The sequence below is a fragment of the Procambarus clarkii genome, chromosome 83 (genome assembly GCF_040958095.1).
Source record: "Procambarus clarkii isolate CNS0578487 chromosome 83, FALCON_Pclarkii_2.0, whole genome shotgun sequence".
NCBI classification, from domain to species: domain Eukaryota; kingdom Metazoa; phylum Arthropoda; class Malacostraca; order Decapoda; family Cambaridae; genus Procambarus; species Procambarus clarkii.
The window spans coordinates 24189345-24211688 of NC_091232.1; positions in this window are offsets into that span (position 1 = coordinate 24189345).

A 22344-nucleotide genomic window follows, 5' to 3' on the forward strand; every position below is an offset into this window, starting at 1 on the left:
GAGCCGTCACTGACACACCAAGGCCAGAAAGCACGAGTATAAAGGGCTATGACATGTTTAGAACCTATAATTATATGTACGGGCAGCACAAAACATCCACTAGACAGTGTGACATTGTAATTGTCATAATTAGGCTGGGATATCGGTATATATGGCAGGTGATTGAAGGTAATGAATCCCTCAATGGTAAACATTCCAATTGTAAACTATGTGAACAAGAGCTGGAACACGCTCTCCAACACTATATATGTAATTTCCTTGTTATAAGTGACTTCAGACATTGGAAGATATTCTTATGCTGTACCCAGATTTTGCTAGTGGAGGCTCATAGATCAGCCTTACATTTTATGTTTTCTCCTAATTTTTAGTCAGAGTTGATTTTTTTTATTGAGGCTGGTGTTTTCCTCCCTGATTCCATGTATGACTAACCATCCTGTGTGATGGGAATATTGGATGAACCTGTAGCTAGGTTTTGATCTACACTGTGTAATATCTCATATAGAATAAGGAAGCAGCACATTGCTGTCTATACCTAATATACTTAATTGGCTTATTAATTGGCTTAATATACCTGCGTAAGGCTTTTGACACTGTCAACCACCAAAACCTTCTTCTTAAATTACATCATTATGGAGTCAGAGGACACTCCCTGCAATACCTCAAATCTTATTTTACTGACAGGCTCCAGTATGTTTCTGTGAATAATTCAATTTCTCCCACCCTACCCATCAACACTGGTGTTCCTCAGGGCAGCATACTTGGCCCTCTCCTCTTTCTCATCTACATTAATGACCTTCCAAATGCCTCCCAACACCTCAAACCAATTCTATTTGCTGACGACACAACCTTCATTTACTCCAGTCCTGACCCCCTTGCTCTAAATGCCACAGTAAATACTGAGCTAAATAAAGTCCATCTTTGGCTAACTGCCAACAAACTCACCCTTAACACTGACAAAACTTTCTATATTCTGTTTGGCAATAAATCCTCGAATCAAATAAATCTCAAAATAAACAATACCCAAATTTGTAACAAATTAGATAGCAAATTCCTTGACGTTCTCATTGGCCATAAGCTGAATTTCCAGGGACACATTCTAAATATATCAAAAAAAGTTTCAAAAACTGTTGGCATTCTTTCTAAGATCAGATATTATGTACCACGCCCTGCCCTGGTGACGCTCTATTACTCCCTCATCTATTCATATCTCAACTATGGTATTTGTGCTTGGGGTTCTTCTACCCAAAATCATTTACGTCCTCTTATTACCCAACACAAAGCTGCTATTAGGACAATATCCAACTCTGGCCCCAGACATCACTCGGTACCCTTACTCAAATCTCTGAATATGTTAGATATTAAGTCACTGCACATTCTCTCATGTGTATTATACATATATAAAACGCTGAACTGTAATGCCAATCCTGACCTCAAAAGCTTCATAGAAGGTTGTAACAGAACCCATGAGCACCACACCAGAAATAAATACAGTTTTGATATTCCAAGAGTACAACTTAATCAAACTAGAAATGCTCTACAAATTAAGGGACCCAGAATGTGGAATGACCTTCCCAATTATGTCAAAGACTGTACCTCTCTCAACCAGTTTAAGATAAAAACGAAGCACTACCTAATAAATTCCCTGTAACCTACCTTACCCCTCTATTGTCAACCCATGTCTGCTTTTTTTTTTAAACAACGCTGTTTGTCGACCTAATCGTATTTGTGCTGCTTTTTCAGCCATGTTCCCCCCTTTTTATCTCTATTTTTATTTGTTCTCAACACATTTTATTCTTTATACTCAATTAGTATTAAGCTTTAGTCATTAATGTTTTCCCTGCCCGAAACGCTTTGCGTAATAGTGGCTTTAGGCATTGTATGTACTAGCTCTATCTATAAATCCATCATTCTTTGTAAAATCTCTTGTATGTATGTACCTTACCTAAATAAACATTTATTTATTTATATATTTATTTATTTATTTATTTATTAATTTTGCTAAGAAAAAAACCTGATGGGCACTATTATTGTTATTATTATTATAGTTATTATTATTAGTAGTATTACTATAATAATAATAATAATAATAATAATAATAATAATAATAATAATAACAATAATAATAATAATAATAATAATAATAACAATAATAATAATAATAATAATAATAACAATAATAATAATAATCCTTTGATATTGCAAATAGACATGTTATCTTGAGTGAGCTTGCAAGAATGAATATTGGTGGTCGGCTTCTTTGTTGGATCAGGGGTTACTTATCCAACAGGAAGTCATCTGTATTTTTCCAGGGGCATAGAAGTGTAACAAGAGACTTTGAACTAGGCACCCCGCAGGGTGGTGTCCTCAGTCCTACCTTATTCAATATCTTAATAAACACGCTGTTAAACTCTGTACCGAGCAAACCCAACGTCCACATCATTAGCTATGCTGATGATATAATGATACACACCGCTGGGTATGCTAACACGCAGAACACTCTTAACTCTGTATTAGACTCATGTCAGGACCTAGGTTTAATTATCTCAGCAGAGAAAACAAAGATATTAAATCGGCGCCCACCCAGGCAGGGAGGAGCTGTTCGCAAGATGCAACTGTCTGATGGCTCCCAGCTTGACTATGTAAACAGATTCAAATACCTTGGCCTTGAGGTGCCACTGTACGGTCCTGTTGTATTCAGACTCTGTCGTCAGTTTAAAGAGAGGCTCCGAGCTCTCAAGGCTGTTGCAGGTTATCACTCAGGCTATGGTGCCAATGTCAGAATTGTCAAAATGATGTACTTTGCATACATCAGATCTTTAGTAGATTATGCTGCACCTCTGCTTGCTTTGATGCCTGAAAGAAAGCTTGGAGGGCTTGAAAAATTGCAAAACGAAGCCTTGAGGATAATCCTTGGGTGCCCTCGTACCACAAAGATACTTAATATGAGAAAGGAACTTAATATTCTGAGCGTTGTTGATCGTGTTACTGAAATTAACTGTCAAATTGGTATAAAAATGCTTAGGCTAACTCATCCTAATCCTTGCACAGAAGCCCTCCAGAATTTCTTTATTGAAGATCAGCATTGTTCCAAATGGATAACAAAAACTGGAACCCAGCTCAGAATGTATCAGGTTCATGATTTGTACCAAGAGAAACAACAGCGGCACTTTCCTGCACCGTGGGAGGTTACACCCTTTCCAGTTTTAATCCCTCCCTTTCCACCCAAGAAGCAAATTAGAGATCAGCCCAAGCTTCGTCTTGAGGCAAAGCTCAACGCCTTAAGCCATATTGATGCTCTGTCCACAGAGCATTCTCTCTCTCAAATTATATACACTGATGGTTCCCTACACCGCACCACGGGTGCAGCTGGAAGTGCAGTTGTCCTGACAATGGGCGATGGCCTATACTTTGAGTGGGGAGTCCGTATAAACAACTGGGCCTCTACCCTTCAGACTGAACTATTTGCCTTGATCCTTGCACTGAAATGTGTACAAGTCTCAAAACTTGATACATTAATTGTAAGTGACTCCTTATCATCCTTAAATGCTCTCAACTCTTTAAGACATAACTGTAACATGCTCGTGTCCGAAGCTAGACACAAATACAACAAAATTACTAAGGATGGTAACAGAGTCCATTTCATGTGGTCTCCATCTCATGTTGGCCTCCGAATGCATGATAGAGCTGATAAGTTAGCCAAAGAATCTGCCTTTAAAGGAGCCGTTGAGTGTAACCTTGGATTGTCAATGAGCAATCTGAGAGCAGCTGTACACCGAGAACTTCAACAAGATCTTGTAGATCTGAGGCAAAGTGAAATTGACACCAGTAATTCCATCTATCATCATACTATCATGCAAGAGGAGCCACACATCTATGGATCATCCAATAAAATCAGCAGACTTCTAGATGTTACTACTGCTCGGCTTAGACTCGGTTACAAGTATCTCTGGGAATTCTCATTATCTGCTGATGTAGACCTGACCAAATGTAAACTGTGTCAACAAAATTATTCGCACACCCTCCGTCACTATGTGATGGAGTGCGAAAAGATACGTGAATTTAGAGACAATTCTATAACCAATGTTCCAGCGATGTGTCAATATTTCAATCAAAATGATCTGCTACCAGAAATTTTAGCCAAATATCCCCAGTTTGCTAACTGTAGGTAGTAACTAAGTGATTGTAACCTATCCACCGCTGCCCACTGGATGGGGGGCGGTGTGCAGGACAAACATATAAATTTTGACACTAGCTCTCCACATATGTCAGTTGCTTAATTTAGAACCTGTACTTGAGGTCGATCTCGAACCCATTGTTGATGTGATGACTTATATTGAATTTTGTAACTAGCTCATCAAGATTGTAACTTGCTTAGCTAAATGAATTGTGGGGTTCAGTCCCTGAGCCCATTATGTGCCTCTGTAACCCTTTCCACTACCGCCCACAAGATGGGTATGGGGTGCATAATAAATGAACTAAACTAACTAACTAATAATAATAACAATAATAATAATAATAATAATAATAATAATAATAACAATAAAAATAACAATAATAATAATAATAATAATAATAATAATAATAATAATAATAATAACAACAATAATAATAATAATAATAATAATAATAATAATAATAATAATAATAATAATAATAATAATAATAATATTTGTACAAATGTATATAGATATGAGATATAAAAGAGAGAGATACATAGGTAAAACAAGTAAACATTGAATATAACTACAAATATGAACTGAACATTTCGGGCATAACTTCAAATAAAATTTTGATTGTATAAAGGTTTGATGAGGTAGACAATACTAACAATGTGTTTTGTGTTTCTGTGAATGTGTTTCTGTGAATAATACAATTTCTCCCACCCTACCCATCAACATTGGTGTTCCCCAGGGCAGCATACTTGGCCCTCTCCTCTTTCTCATCTTCATTAATGACCTTCCAAATGCCTCCCAACACCTCAAACCAATCCTATTTGCTGACGACACAACCTTCATTTACTCCAGTCCTGATCCCCTTGCTATAAATGCCACAGTAAATACTGAGCTAAATAAAGTCCATCTGTGGCTAACTGCTAACAAACTCACCCTTAACATTGACAAAACTTTCTATATTCTGTTTGGCAATAAATCCTCTAATCAAATAAATCTCAAAATAAACAATACCCAAATTTGTAACAAATTAGATGGCAAATTCCTTGGCATTCTCATTGACCACAAGCTGAATTTCCAGGGACACATTCTAAACATATCAAAAAAAGTTTCAAAAACTGTGGGCATTCTTTCTAAGATCAGATATTATGTACCACGCCCTGCCCTGGTGACTCTCTATTACTCCCTTATCTATCCATATCTCAACTATGGTATTTGTGCTTGGGGCTCTACTACCCAAAATCACTTACGTCCTCTAATTACTCAACACAAAGCTGCTATTAGGACAATATCCAATTCTGGCCCCAGACACCACTCGGTACCCCTACTCAAATCCCTGAATATGTTAGACATTAAGTCACTGCATATTCTCTCATGTGTATTATACATATATAAAACGCTAAACTGTAATGCCAATCCTGATCTCAAAAGCTTCATAGAAGGTTGTAACAGAACCCATGAGCACCACACCAGAAATAAATACAGTTTTGATATTCCTAGAGTACGACTTAATCAAACCAGAAATGCTCTACAAATCAAGGGGCCCAGAATGTGGAATGACCTTCCCAACCATGTTAAAGACTGTACCTCTCTCAACCAGTTTAAGTTAAAAACGAAGCTATACCTAATAAATTCCCTGTAACCTACCTTACCCCTCTATTGTCAACCCATGTATGTTTTTTTGTTTTTTTTCAAATCAACGCTGTTTTAATGTAATTTTCTGTAATAATTTGTAATTGTATTTGTGCTGTTTTTTCAACAATGTTCCCCCCTCTTTTACCCCTATTTTTATTTGTACTCAACGCATTTTTTTCTTTTTACCCATTAGTTTTAAGCTTTAGTCAGTAGTGTTTTTTCCTGCCCGAAACGCTTTGCGTAATAGTGGCTTTAGGCATTGTATGTACTAGCTCTATCTATAAAGCCAACAAACTTTGTAAAATCTATTTATGTATGTACCTTTGCCTAAATAAAAATTATTATTATTATTATTATTATTATTATAACAGGAAGCAGGCTAATATAGAAAACAATACAAGTCATTTTGTAACATATATATATATATATATATATATATATATATATATATATATATATATATATATATATATATATATATATATATATATATATATATATTCAGTTATATATATATATATATATATATATATATATATATATATATATATATATATCATTAAATATGACCGCATATTCTGTATTTACTATCTTCTGATTTAGGGCTTCTATCCCTCTAACTATTTTCTTAGCATGAGGGCTTAGCTGAAATAGGAGTTCTCCAAAACTCATTTTCGTAATTACAGGGTGAAGAAAAAAAGTGAATTACTATAGAATGTATTACACTTATATATACAATTTGCACAACGTTTCGAACCTCCATGGTTCATTCTCAATTGAAAAGAATTTTCAGGTTTGGTTGATTTTATACCCGCACTGGGTCAGGTGATAAGACAATAAAGGTGAAAACATGGGGGGATACATAAGGGATAAAGGGGGGGGGGTGAAACATAAGAACATAAGAATAGAGGTAACTGCGGAAGGCCTATTGGCCCATACGAGGCAGCTGCTATCCACATACAAAGATTAATCACGTGTAATTGGCCTGTTATGTTGAACATTGTCTTCTGTGTTGGCATCGTTATGTTCTGGTCTTGTCCTTACTCTCATGGTGGGTAGAGTAAATAGTTCCGTGATTTGAGTGTTCATGGTAGGTTGTTCTATTCTTATGTGAATTGCTTCAAGAATTTGTAATCTTCTTGCATCTTGGGTTTTGTCTATTATACAGGTATTTTTGTTCAACATTTCTCTTGTTAGGGTGATGTCATGGGCTTATCTCATGTGATTCCTGGGGGCACCGGATTGAAGATGGCATGTCAAACGCCATGACATGGTGCAAATGCGCCATGGAGACTTGTACACATTTCAGTGCAAGGATCAAGGCAAATAGTTCGGTGTGAAGGGTAGAGGCCAGGTTGTTTATACGGACTCCTCACTCAAAATATGTCATCACCCATTGTCAGGACAACTACACTTCCAGCTGCACCCGTGGGGCGGTGTAGGGAACCATCAGTGAATAATATCTGTAATGGGTATATCCCTGAATTAATTCTCTTCACTTCCTTAAAGCATTTGTGTGGGTGATCGGATCTCGTTCAATCTTTCTAGTGTGAACACTGATGTAAAGTGTTTGTGTTTGTGCAAACACTGTAAATTCAGTGTTTGCTGCCCTTTTATCATCCAATATAACTTGGTTAGTCTCATCTTTTAAGGGTCCTACATAGACACTAGCAAAGCCTGGGTACAGCACAAGAATATCTTCCAATATTCATAAGTGTATGAAGTATCTATGCGTACTAGTGGCTGTACAAGAATGTAACAACTCCTGTATATATCTAAAAAAAAAGTATCTAATCTTATCTTAAATAATTACAGAGCTGAAATTATCACATACCATTTGGCCTGAAGTCACTTATAACAGGGATACAAGCTTCATAGAAGGTTGTAATCACAGATACAATACAATACAATACAATACAATACAATTTTATTTAGGTAAGGTACATACATACAATAAATTTTTACAAGGATTGTTTGACTTATAGGTAGAGCTAGTACATACAATGCCTAAAGCCACTATTACGCAAAGCGTTTCGGGCATGATAAACTTAAATGACAAGCTTAATACTAATTGAGCATAATGAGTAGAATGAAAACAAGAAATGAAAACATAGATGAAAAAGCAGCACAAATACAATTATGTCGACAAACAGCGCTCTTTATAGAAAAAAACAGACATTGGTTGACAATAGAAGGGTAAGGTAGGTTATAGGGAATTTATTAGGTATAGCTTCGCTTTTAACTTAAACTGGTTGAGAGAGGTACAGTCTTTAACATGGTTGGGAAGGTCATTCCACATTCTGGGCCCCTTGATTTGTAGAGCATTTCTAGTTTGATTAAGTCGTACTCTAGGAATATCAAAACTGTATTTATTTCTGGTGTGATGCTCATGGGTTCTGATACAACCTTCTATGAAGCTTTTGAGATCAGGATTGGCATTATAGTTTAGCGTTTTATATATGTATAATACACATGAGAGAATGTGCAGTGACTTAATGTCTAACATATTCAGAGATTTAAGTAGGGGTACCGAGTGATGTCTGGGGCCAGAATTGGATATTGTCCTAACAGCAGCTTTGTGTTGAGTAATTAGAGGACGTAAGTGATTTTGGGTAGTAGAGCCCCAAGCACAAATACCATAGTTGAGATATGGATAGATAAGGGAGTAATAGAGAGTCACCAGGGCAGGGCGTGGTACATAATATCTGATCTTAGAAAGAATGCCCACAGTTTTTGAAACTTTTTTGATATGTTTAGAATGTGTCCCTGGAAATTCAGCTTATACTGATAGTCAAGATACTGTATAGTGTTGGAGAATATGTCCCAGCTCTTGTTCACATAGTTTACAATTGTAATGTTTACCATTGGGAGATTCATTACCTGCAACCACCTGCCATATATACCGATATCCCAGCCTAATTATGACAATTACAATGTCACACTGTCTAGTGGATGTTTTGTGCTGCCCGTACATATAATTATAGGTTCTAAACATGTCATAGCCCTTTATACTCGTGCTTTCTGGTCTTTGAGTGTCAAAAGAGTAACTGCTCTTCTGTCTTCCCTAATTTCCTGAAATATTGGTGTTTTTACAGCAGGGATTGGAATGCCCATGCCACTCAATTTCAGGCTTTTTCACATGCAGTTTTTAGCTGCCTTGTCTAACATTGATAATTTTGTAACTAGCGTCAAACATTGTTCTTTGCTTAGCTAAACGAACTAGAGGGTTCAGTTCCTGAACCGATTATGTGCCTCTGTAATCCTTTACACCACCACCCACGGGATGGGTATGGGGTGCATAATAAAGAAAGAAATTGAATTGTCTATGTCATCATGTTCGACAGCACCTATGTACGCTAATGTTTTTTTTAACATAAATAAATAAATAAATAAACAATTTAGTTATTATTATTATTATTATTATTATTATTATTATTATTATTATTATTATTATTATTATTATTATTATTATTATTATTATTATTTTATTAACAAGCTTAGGTATAGACAGCAATGTGCTGCTAGCCTATTCTAGTTAGTTTAGTTTATTTATTATGCACCCCATACCCATGGTGTGGGCGGTAGTGGAAAGGGTTACAGAGGCACATAATGGGCTCAGGGACTGAACCCCACAATTTGGAAGATTACACAGTGTAGATACTATAGCCCGTGCTACATGGACACTTCGTTCTGAGTAGCTAAATCTGAAACAACAACAACACAGTGTAGATTAAAACCTAGCTCTAAGTTCATCTAATATAGTCAGACATAGAATGCCTAAAGCTTATTGTTTTCATTACCAATCTATTTAGAATGTAAATTCGAATATGTACAAAATAGTAAGATATATTGTATTACGTTTATATTATTTATTTTGTAGTTATAAATGCTAATTGAAAGGTTTACAGAGGATGAAAATGAAAATACAAATTGTGAGATGTGTTTGGTGGATGTGAAGCAGAGTTGTTTACATGCTGGTGATGGCGCCAAGATGGTACGCGACGCTCCTCAGCTTCTTGCAGTCGTTGTGATGGTGTCCAGACTTTATTTATATATATACAAGAGTTCTTACATTCTTGTACAGCCACTAGCACGCATAGCGTTTCGGGCAAGTCCTTAATCCTAATTTTCACACTCATACATTAAGTAGTGGTGGAGGCTGACTCCATACACAGTTTCAAATGTAGATATGATAGAGCCCAGTGGGCTCAAGAATCTGTACAGTTGATTGACGGTTGAGAGGCGGGACCAAAGAGCCAAAGCTCAACCCTTTCAAGCAAAATTAGGTGAGTACAACTAGGTAAATATATCCCCAGGAAGCAGCCCGTAGACATAACTCCCAGGTACCCATTAACTGCTAGGTGAACAGGGCATCAAGGTGAAAGAAACTCTGTCCATTTGTTTTCGCCTTTGCCTGGGATCGAACCCGGATCATTAGCACTACGAACCCCGAGCGCTGTACACTCAGCTGTCGGGCCCCTGTCCACTCGGACTTTTAGTTCAAACGACCCCAAGTCTGGTTCAAAATCCAGTCGGAAAAGATCACCAGTAACAGTGGGGGGAACAACGACAAGGCTGAGGCTTCCACCCTTGAGGCCACTAGAGCTTTACTGAATGATTTTAAACCCTGACTAATTTGACCCATTCTTGGTTGTTGCCAGCAGTGGCAGCTATAATTTATTGTGTTCCCCATTACACTCAAACCTGTGAGCAGGAGGACAAAAGGATTACAAATGGCAAAAGGTCATTATCAGACCTTAATAGATTTATTACATTAGTTTTAATAATTTATCTACACCTTATAATTAATTGTAATGCTAGTATCGCCTCTTGCACTGTATCTTATGTTAATTTACAAACATTATTCTGAGGGCCACCAACACTAGTGGCCTCGCTGAGGACAGGAAGCCGGCAGCTTGTCAAAGGTCCCCCCCATTTCTCTGATCATTTCCAGCTGTGTTTTAAAACCCAGCAGAGTTTTAGTTCAGTTCATTTATCATGCACCCCATACCCATCCTGTGGGCAGTAGTGGAATGTGTTACAGCGGCACATAATTTCTCCTTTAAAGGCAGATCCTATGGCTAACTCATCAGCTCTTATCGTGCATTCGGAGGCCAACTTGAGATGGAGTCCACATGAAATGTACTCTGTTACCATCATTAATAATTTTGTTGTATTTGTGTCTAGCTTCAGACACGAGCATGTTACAGTTTTGTCTTAAAGAGTTGAAAACAATTAAGGATGATAAAAGAGTCACTTACAATTAATGTATCAAGTTTGGAAACGTGCACATTTCAGTGCAAGAAGCAATGCAAATAGTTCGGTGTGAAGGGTAGAGGCCCAGTTGTTTATACGGACTTCCCACTTGGTGTTTAATGTTCCAGTATGTACAGCAGCTTCTAGAATCTGCATTCTAGTTTCAGGTCTTCTAGTAGGACTTATATCACAAAGGTCAGATTTTAGTATTCTACAGTTTATACTGTTGTTCCGTTGCAAGGGAGGTTAGGCCAGGCTAATAAGTTCTGGTCATTCCTAACAAGGGTCTTTTACACAAACTAGAAAACATACATTTGCTAGGAAGGTTAGTCTAAGGTAGTAGGTTCTAGTGCCTCTGCTCTAGCAAGACAGAGAGCAGTCCCATTGTCTGTCCCATTTACTTGGGCAGAATGTTTGGGCAGAATGTTTGGGCAGAATGCTCTGTAGGTGGGTCTGGAAATTCTGCTCTGACCAAGATGTCATCTAGAGACGACTGTTTCCAAGCTAGAATTGAAGGTTGTAATGGGAAATAGCTGTAGGCTGGGTGCTCCTTGAAATTCTGCTCCATCCATGTCCTAAGCTTGTTGATCTCCTGTCTGTAAGTTGTACAGGCCAAGGGAATGTACCTCACACAAAGCATCATTCTTGTCGAAGGTACAAAATTTTTTGTTCCACAGAAGGTCTTGTCTGTTGAGACGGGAAGGCCTAAAGTTCAGTTGGGCAGCAGATAGGTGCCTCTTGAATCCTTCCTTTTAAGGGGTGATGGTGGGTCAGTAGGTAGAGCAGTTGGTTACTGTCTGTGTGGTCTGAGATTCAAGGCTTTGGTTGTCCAGATGAATGAAATATTAGCCATGGAATGGTGGATGGCAATTTATATGACTAGGTCATAGCTCACCTAACACCCACATGCCAAAGCGGCACCCCACGGGGAGGCCGAAAGTTCCAGTTGGGCAGCAGATAAGCGCCTCTGGAATCCTTCCTTTAACCCTTAAACCGCTAAGGGGTTTTTTGGCCTGCAACACCGCCAGGTGCAACAACAACAAAAATTCCCAAAAATTCTTTCGTCTTATAAAAGTGTTCATGTGTGTGTTCCCTGATCACGGGGAAAAAAAATTGTAGGTGATATATTTTGGCCGCGATAGGGCGGGGAAGTCAGGCAAAAAAGAGGCGTTGACAAAGCCAGAGTCCTGCTTGATGGGGTTCTGGGAGTTGTTCGACTCCCCAAGCCCGGCCTGAGGCCAGGCTTGACTTGTGAGAGTTTGGTCCACCAGGCTGTTGCTTGGAGCAGCCCGCAGGCCCACATACCCACCACAGCCCGGTTGGTCCGGCATGTTTTTTTGAAAACAGTCTAGTTTTCTCTTGAAGATGTCCACAGTTGTTCCGGCAATATTTCTTATAGTCGCTGGGAGGATGTTGAACAACCATGGACCTCTGATGTTTATACAGTGTTCTCTGATTGTGCCTATGGCACCTCAGCTCTTCACTGGTTCTATTCTGAATTTTCTTCCATATTGTTCACTCCAGTATGTTGTTATTTTACTGTGTAGATTTGGGACCTGGAACTCCAGTATTTTCCATGTGTATATTATTTGGTATCTCTCTCGTCTCCTTTCTGGTGAGTACATTTGGAGAGCTTTGAGACGATCCCAATAATTTAGGTGCTTTATCGCGTCTATGTGTGATGTATATGTTCTCTGTATTCCCTCTATTTCAGCAATCTCTCCTGTTCTGAAGGGGAAAGTGAGTACTGAGCAGTACTCAAGACGGGATAACACAAGTGACTTGAAGAGTACAATCATTGTGATGGGATCCCTGAATTTGAAAGTTCTCGTAATCCATCCTATCATTTTTCTGGCTGCCGCAATATTTGCTTGGTTATGCTCCCTAAACGTTAGGTCGTTGGTCATCATTATTCCCAAATCCTTGGCATGCTGTTTTGAAAATATTGAGTTTGACTCTAATAGGAGGCCATTTATGAACTTAACTTTATTTCTTGACTTTGACTTTAGGCCTTGTATGTTTGCAAATATGAATGATTGTCCATATTGTGTGTCACTTCTGGAAGGTTTTGGTAGTTCTTCCTTCTCTCTACCCTGATCCAGGGTGTGCTGGTCTGGCAATGATTTGTCCAGTTTTGGAGTTGGTACTGTGGAGTGTAATAGTTTCTGTGTAGTTGGGGGGTGTAGTATGTGTGGGCTTGACGAAACGTAGTCCAATCTTGGGCATATTCCCCTCCCCAAGCGTACTCCTGCAATGTTTCTGCCTGTCTCTTCCTCCCTCTGGGTCTGCTTGCCTCTAAAAAATTTTCTGGGCTATTATATTGTATATAATATATATATTATAATATATATTATATACACCTCTCTCATATAGCGCTGTGTACCTCTCATGTGGAAATCAGGGCAATGGTGATCATAGCAGTTCCTCTCATTCACTGAGAGTTTGCATAACTTAGGATGGAAATATCTACAATCCGTTCCAAAACGACATCTGCCTTTCCCTAACATGTTTCGGCATTTCTGTGGGTGCATGAATGTGCATTCCGTGCCTCTGGTCCCATATTTGCACTGTCCTTTTGCATAATATCTGCAAATATTTTCATCTGTGCTTGTATTCTTATTGTTTGTATCCGTGTACGACTTGGCTACCTCTGTGTTTTTTGTTCCAACTTTCTCGTTTCCGCGTTCTTTTTCGGTATTTCCCTTATCTTTCTCCTTGTTGCTTTCGTCTTTCTCATTTGTGTTCTCGTCTTTCTCATTGTTTCTCTCCTTACTCCTATTACCAGTTTGCTCCTTCATTTTCATGTACCTTGACACAATGTCCTACATTACTAATTTGGCTCTCTAAACTCTCAGTCCCTTGGTTGTGTTCAGTGTTCGTTGCTGTCTTTATATACTCATACTCTGCATATATTTCTGGTAGCTTTTGTGTGAATTGTAGCCTATGTATTTCAGGAATGACATTCATTAGCTTGGTGATGTTTTCCCACATCTATCTATCATTGTGACCTACCTTACCTTGAGGTTACCTTGAGGTGCTTCCGGGGCTTAGCGTCCCCGTGGCCCGGTCGTCGACCAGGCCTCCTGGTTGCCGGACTGATCAACCAGGCTGTTGGACGCGGCTGCTCGCAGCCTGACGTACGAGTCACAGCCTGGTTGATCAGGTATCCTTTGGAGGTGCTTATCCAGTTCTCTCTTGAACACTGTGAGGGGTCGGCCAGTTATGCCCCTTATGTGTAGTGGAAGCGTGTTGAACAGTCTCGGACCTCTGATGTTGATAGAGTTCTCTCTCAGAGTACCAGTTGCACCTCTGTTTTTCAACGGGGGTATTCTGCACATCCTGCCATGTCTTCTGGTCTCATGTGATGTTATTTCTGTGTGCAGGTTTGGGACCAGCCCCTCTAATATTTTCCACGTGTAAATTATTATGTACCTCTCCCGCCTGCGGTCAAGGGAGTACAGTTTTAGGCTCTTTAGTCGGTCCCAATAGTTTAGATGTTTTACTGAGTGGATTCTAGCAGTAAAGGATCTCTGCACGCTCTCCAGGTCAGTAATTTCTCCAGCTTTGAAAGGGGCTGTCATTGTGCAGCAGTACTCCACTCTAGAGAGCACAAGCGTTTTGAAAAGTATCATCATCGGTATAGCATCTCTAGTGTGAAAAGTTCTTGTTATCCAACCTGTCATTTTTCTTGCAGTTGTGACGGCTACTTTATTGTGTTCTTTAAAGGTAAGGTCTTCCGACATGAGTACACCCAGATCCTTTACATTGCCTTTTCGTTCTATGTTATGATTTGCCTGAGTTTTGTACGTGGTTTCCGTTTTTATATTTTTATTTTTTCCATAGCGCATGAGCTGGAACTTATCTTCGTTAAACACCGTATTATTTTCTGTAGCCCATAGAAAGACCTGATCTACATCTGACTGGAGGTTCGCCGTGTCCTCTATGTTGCCTACTCTCATGAAGATCCTAGTGTCATCTGCAAAGGATGATACAGTGCTATAGGTTGTGTTCTTGTCTATGTCCGAAATGAGGATGAGAAAAAGTACTGGAGCAAGCACAGTACCCTGGGGGACTGAGCTCTTCACGGTTGATGGGCTGGATTTTATTTTGTTGACTATTACACATTGGGTTCTGTTGGTCAGGAAATTGTAGATCCATCTGCCTATTTTTCCGGTAAATCCTTTTGAACGCATTTTATGTGCAATAACACCATGGTCACATTTATCAAAAGCTTTTGCGAAATCTGTGTAAATTACATCCGCGTTATGTTTGTCTTCCATAGCATCTAATGCCATATCATAGTGGTTCAGCAACTGCGACAGGCAAGAGCGCCCTGTTCTGAAACCATGTTGTCCGGGGTTATGGAGTTGCTGTGATTCCATGTATTTTGTGATTTTACTTCTTAGCACTCTCTCAAAAATTTTTATGATGTGCGATGTTAGCGCTATCGGTCTGTAATTTTTTGCCTCTGCCTTATTTCCTCCTTTATGAAGTGGTGCTATCTCTGCTGTTTTTAGTATATCAGGAATAACGCCAGTATCTAGGCTTTGTCTCCACAGAATGTGGAGGGCCTGCGATAGTGGTTTTTTACAGTTCTTTATGAATATGGAGTTCCAAGAATCCGGGCCTGGTGCAGAGTGCATAGGCATACTGTTTATGGCTTCTTCAAAATCCAGTGGGGATAGGGTGACGTCTGATATATGATTTGATGTTGGTATCGTATCCATGAAAAATTCATTTGGGTTATCAATCTTTAGTGTGTTTAATGGCTCGCTGAAAACAGAGTCGTACTGCATCCTCAGTAGCTCGCTCATTTCTTTGTTGTCATCGGTGAAAGTTCCATCTCCCTTTCGCAGGGGCCCGATACTAGATGTGGTTTTTGATCTTGATTTTGCATAGGAGAAAAAAATATTTCGGATTTCTTTCTATTTCACTGATGGCCTTTTGCTCTCTTTGCCTCTCCTGGGTTCTGTATGATTCTTGTAGCTTCCGTTCAATTGTTTCTATTTCTCTACCTAACCTTCTTCGCCGTTCTTGAGATAGGGTGCGACTCTCAAGTTGTTCCGCGATTCGTTTTCTTCGCCTATATAGGGAACGACGTTCCCGTTCCAATCTGCATCTCTTCCTCTTTTTTCTTAGAGGTATGCGGTTTGAACATATTTCTAGTGCTACTGAGCTTATTTTTTCCAGGCACTGGTTCAGGTTTGCAGTTTCTAGCTGTTCTTCCCAGTTTATTTCTGTGAAGTCCTGGTTTATTCGCTCCCAGTTTATCTGTTTATTATTGAAGTTGAATTTGCTGAAATCTCCTCCACCGGGAATCTGGACTGGTTTTGAAGGTCTACTCCCCATGGTTGTCATAACTTCAATTAAGTTGTGATCTGTGTAACAGGTATTTGTAATCATTATGTTCCTGATCAATTCATCATTATTAGTGAAAATGAGGTCCAGCGTGTTCTCCTTCCTAGTTGGTTCTACTATTTGCTGGTTTAAGGCAAACCTGTCGCACATCCGTAGCAGGTCATTTGCATGTTCCTGTTCATTTAGGCTACTTCCTGGTATTCTTTCTGATATTACTGTATTAGCCAGGTGCTTCCATTTCAGGTGCCGTAGGTTGAAGTCCCCAAGCAGGATGATGTTCGGAGCTGGATTTGTGAGGTTTTCCAAGCAGTGTTCTATTTTCATTAGTTGGTCTTTAAACTGCTGAGGGTTTGCCTCGTGTGACTTATATACAAGGACAATAACTACATTTAGAATCTCTATTTTGATTATCAGCACTTCCACCATATCATTTGAGGTGTTTAGCAGCTCAGTACAGATGAGTGTGTCTTTGATGTAGAGGCTGACCCCACCCTGAAGCCGGTGTTTCCTATCACATCTGAAAAGATTGTACTCTGAGATCCATATTTCACCATCATGGTAGTCCTTTGTGTGGGTTTCTGTTAGGGCTGCAAACACTGCATTTGCCTCATGAAGGAGACCATCTATAAATTGAACTTTGTTGGTTTTGCGTGTTTTTATACCCTGGATGTTGGCAAATATAAATGATGTTATCGTGTTAGTGGAAGTGCTGGAAGCCTTACTTGGTGTTAATATCTGAGGCTCTGATAAGGAGGCCACTGTGTTTGCGTCCAGGGTGTGTCGTTTTGGAAGCGATTCGTCCAGTTTTGGTAGTAGGACGGGTGTTGTGTGGTGTAGTACCTGTGTGCTTGTTGGTAATTTGTATTCCAGTCTTGTGGGTATCTCCGTTCCCCTCTGTAATCCTGTAGTGGTTCCATCTGACTGTTCCTCTCTCTTATATTTACTACTCTGTTTCTGCCTTCCTCTAAAAAATTTCCAGTAGTGTCATATTGATCTTCCCGTCTATAACGCTCTGTACCTCTCTCATGGAATTCCGGACACTGAAGATTGTAGCATTTTTTGTCCCTAATTGAAAATTGACATAATTTAGGGTGGAAGTATCTACACCCTGTTCCAAAATGGCATGTACCCCTCGCCAACATGTTCCTGCATTTTCGAGGATGCAGAAAATGGCATTTTGCTCCTAATTTTCCATATTTGCATATTCCTTTAGCGTAGAATTTGCAAATGTGTTCCGGTTTTGCGTTTTTCAAGGTATTTATATCTGTGACTGTCTTGTCTACCTCTTTATTGGAGCCATCTCCGTTTTTCGTCCCAATTCCTTCATCTATGCACTCTGTCTCACTGTTGCTCTCATTGTTTATATTATCTGGCTCTGTAATATTGCTGTTATTTTGTACCACAATACCCTCTTCCTCCACATTACTGCTGCAGTTCTCTAAACTATCTGTTCCTGAGTTTTGGTCGTTATCCAATGTTGACTTTTCCCAGTCCGCATATATCACTGGTAACTTGTCTGTGAATGATAATCTCTGTGACTCGGGAATGTTTTTCATCAATTTAGTTATGTTCTCTAACATTAATCTGTCATCTTTGCAAACCCAGTAAATTCCTTGCCTTTTTATGCATCCTGGAGCTAATTCTGTACAGCCCAGGAGGAATCTTATGTTACAGATGCAGCACGTTACGCCTGCATTTCGTTTTCCCAGTACTCCCGAACACTCGCCACACCTCTCCATTGTCTGGTGTATTGTGTTGCATTTGAGAGTCACTGTATGGATCACTTGTTGATGTCAGTCCTTTTAACTCTTTATAAAATTATATGTATATATATTTATATGTTTAATATTTATAATATTATATGTATACCGTATATTAGTAATATTATGTATGTTATTTTGTTCAGATTTTATGGCAGGTATTTAGCGTAGGGTAGCGAAGCTGGTCCCCGGTGAATACAGGTGACCTCTTGTTGTCCCAGGTTGATGTCACCAGTTTCCAGTTACCCGGTTTCAGACAGTCAGAGGAAGTCTGCTATGCCCCAGCTGGCAGGTGGGAGTTGCCACAAAGATATTATTACCTTATTATTTCAATGTCTCTAATTGATTTTTTCTTAGTTTTTTGCAGTAATATTATTCAATAGTGTATAGTGTGATATATTTATATAATGTGTAAACCATCACTATACTCAAAATTGTGGTGTGCATATTAGTGATTCAATTATTATGTTCATAAAACAATAAGCAAATTGTTTTGCTGTTATTACACTATGTACACAGGTTATATATAAATATCTGCATGTTTTGCTCACCATAATGAACCGCTAAGTTGGTATGGTGAGTCAAAAAAGCAACAAGGAGTGGCTGCCCCACCAGCCTGCCAGCCACTGGTCGCCATTCCCTTCCTCACCTCCTCACTCGCCAACATTCTTCTCCCCACCATGCTGTTTTTGCTTCTTTTCACCGTATACAGATGTTATATGTAAGTATCTACATGTTTTGTTCACCATAACTGTACATTTAAGCTGGTATGATGAGTTGAGGCAATAAGACGTAACTACACACACACAGCTTGTGGTTGCCTCCCTCACTGGTTCAAGGCCAGACACACAGCTTGTGGTTGCCTCCCTCACTGGTTCAAGGCCAGACACACAGCTTGTGGTTGCCTCCCTCACTGGTTCAAGGCCACACACACAGCTTGTGGTTGCCTCCCTCACTGGTTCAAGGCCACACGCACAGCTTGTGGTTGCCTCCCTCACTGGTTCAAGGCCAGACACACAGCTTGTGGTTGCCTCCCTCACTGGTTCAAGGCCAGACACACAGCTTGTGGTTGCCTCCCTCACTGGTTCAAGGCCAGACACACAGCTTGTGGTTGCCTCCCTCACTGGTTCAAGGCCACACACACAGCTTGTGGTTGCCTCCCTCACTGGTTCAAGGCCAGACACACAGCTTGTGGTTGCCTCCCTCACTGGTTCAAGGCCAGACACACAGCTTGTGGTTGCCTCCCTCACTGGTTCAAGGCCAGACACACAGCTTGTGGTTGCCTCCCTCACTGGTTCAAGGCCAGACACACAGCTTGTGGTTGCCTCCCTCACTGGTTCAAGGCCAGACACACAGCTTGTGGTTGCCTCCCTCACTGGTTCAAGGCCAGACACACAGCTTGTGGTTGCCTCCCTCACTGGTTCAAGGCCAGACACACAGATGGTGGTTGCCTCCCTCACTGGTTCAAGGCCAGACACACAGCTTGTGGTTGCCTCCCTCACTGGTTCAAGGCCACACACACAGCTTGTGGTTGCCTCCCTCACTGGTTCAAGGCCACACACACAGCTTGTGGTTGCCTCCCTCACTGGTTCAAGGCCAGACACACAGCTTGTGGTTGCCTCCCTCACTGGTTCAAGGCCAGACACACAGCTTGTGGTTGCCTCCCTCACTGGTTCAAGGCCACACACACAGCTTGTGGTTGCCTCCCTCACTGGTTCAAGGCCAGACACACAGCTTGTGGTTGCCTCCCTCACTGGTTCAAGGCCAGACACACAGCTTGTGGTTGCCTCCCTCACTGGTTCAAGGCCAGACACACAGCTTGTGGTTGCCTCCCTCACTGGTTCAAGGCCAGACACACAGCTTGTGGTTGCCTCCCTCACTGGTTCAAGGCCACACACACAGCTGGTGGTTGCCTCCCTCACTGGTTCAAGGCCAGACACACAGCTTGTGGTTGCCTCCCTCACTGGTTCAAGGCCAGACACACCAATATTTCTCCCCCAACAGTACTGTTTGTGGTGTTATTACTCTACATATACACACACATTATATATAAGTACAAGGTCACCTCGGTTTACGAATTTAATTCGTTCCTGGAGATGGTTTGTGACCCGAAAATTCGTAAACCGAAGTGAATTTCCCCATAAGAAATAATGAGAAATGAATTAATCTGTTCCTGACTCCCCAAAAACCTCACTTCAAAGTAAATCTTGTACCTAATTCACCCAAATCTTCATTACAAAGTATGTACAAGTTATTACTGGTTGATACCTTGTTGATGGGGTTCTGGGAGTTCTTCTACTCCCCAAGCCCGGCCCGAGGCCAGGCTTGACTTGTGAGAGTTTGGTCCACTAGGCTGTTGCTTGGAGCGGCCCGCAGGCCCACATACCCACCACAGCCCGGTTGGTCTGGCACTCCTTGGAGGAAACAATCTAGTTTCCTCTTGAAGATGTCCACTGTTGTTCCGGCAATATTTCTTATGCTCACTGGGAGGGTGTTGAACAACCGTGGACCTCTGATGTTTATACAGTGTCCTCTGATTGTGCCTATGGCACCCCTGTTCTTCACTGGTTCTATTCTGCATTTTCTTCCATGTCGTTCACTCCAGTATGTTGTTATTTTACTGTATAAATTTGGTACTTGGCCCTCCAGTATCTTCCACGTGTATATTATTTGATATATCTCTCATCTTCTTTCAAGTGCGTACATTTGGAGAGCTTTGAGACGATCCCAATAATTTAGGTGCTTTATTGCGTCTATGATGCTGTGTATGTTCTCTGTATTCCCTTTATTTCAGCAATCTCTCTAAATCTGAAGGGGAAAGTGAATGCTGAGCAGTACTCAAGACGGGACAGTACAAGTGATTTGTATAGTACAACCATTGTGATGGGCTTCCTGGAATTGAAAGTTCTCGTAATCTATCCGATCATTTTTCTGGCTGACGCAATATTTGTTTGGTTATGCTCTCTAAATGTTAGGTCGTCAGACATCATTATTTCCATATCCTTTACATGCTGCTTTCCTTCTATGGGCACATTTGATTGTGTTTTGTTCCCTGTATTATGTTTAAGGTCCTCATTTTTACCGTACCTGAGTACCTGGAATTTATCAGTTAAACATCATTTTTGTTGTTGCCCAGTCGAAAACTTTATTAATATTTGCTTGAAGTTTTTCAATGTCTTCAGCTGAGGTAATTTTCATGCTGATTTTTGTGTTATCTGCAAAGGATGATACGAAGCTGTGACTTGTATTTTTGTCTATATCTGATATGAGAATAAGGAAAAGCAGTGGTGCAAGGATTGTACCCTGATGAACAGAGCTTTTAACTGCACTTGGACTTGATTTTATATGATTGTTACTCGTTGAGTCCTGTTTGACAGAAAACTGAGTATCCAGTGTCCTACTTTACCGGTTAATCCTATTGACCTCATTTTGTGTGCTATCACTTCATGGACACATTTATTGAAAGCCTTTGCGAAGTCTGTATATACCACATCAGCATTATGTTTTTCTTCTAATGCCTCAATGACTTTGTCGTAGTGATCAAGTAGCTGTGAGAGGCACGATCTTCCTGCTCCAAATCCATGTTGGCCCTGGGTTGTGAAGATCATTGGTCTCCATGAAATTGGTAACCCTGACTCCTAATCACTCTCTCAAATACTTTTATTATGTGGGATGTTAGTACAAGGTCTTCCCTAATATACAGACCCACTCCTCCATGTGACCTGATTATCCTATCACACCTGTATAGGTTATATCCTGGAATCCAGATCTCACTGTCCAAGAATTTCCCTGCGTGGGTTTCTGTGAAAGCTCCAAATACTGCATTTGACTCCGTACTTACTCCGACTCAGTACTTACCTTTACTGATGACTCCTGTTGGCATACTGAAGACTGTGAGGAGAGGGGAGAGGAGGAGGGGTGTTACTGTTTGGAAGGGGAGTCCCCTTCCATTATAACATCAGGCAGTGATGACTTCTCTTGGGTATATTCTCTGGCACGTTATGCCTGCATGCCACTAGGACCTGCTTCTGGCTCATTGCATGATTTTCTCATTGTTTTTCTTGAAGATGGTTTTTCCCTTCTTTGGAACACTAGTCTGCAGTGAGACATCCACATTGTCATTAACACTTTCGTGCTTTAGATTAGAGATAACTCGTCGCCGTTTT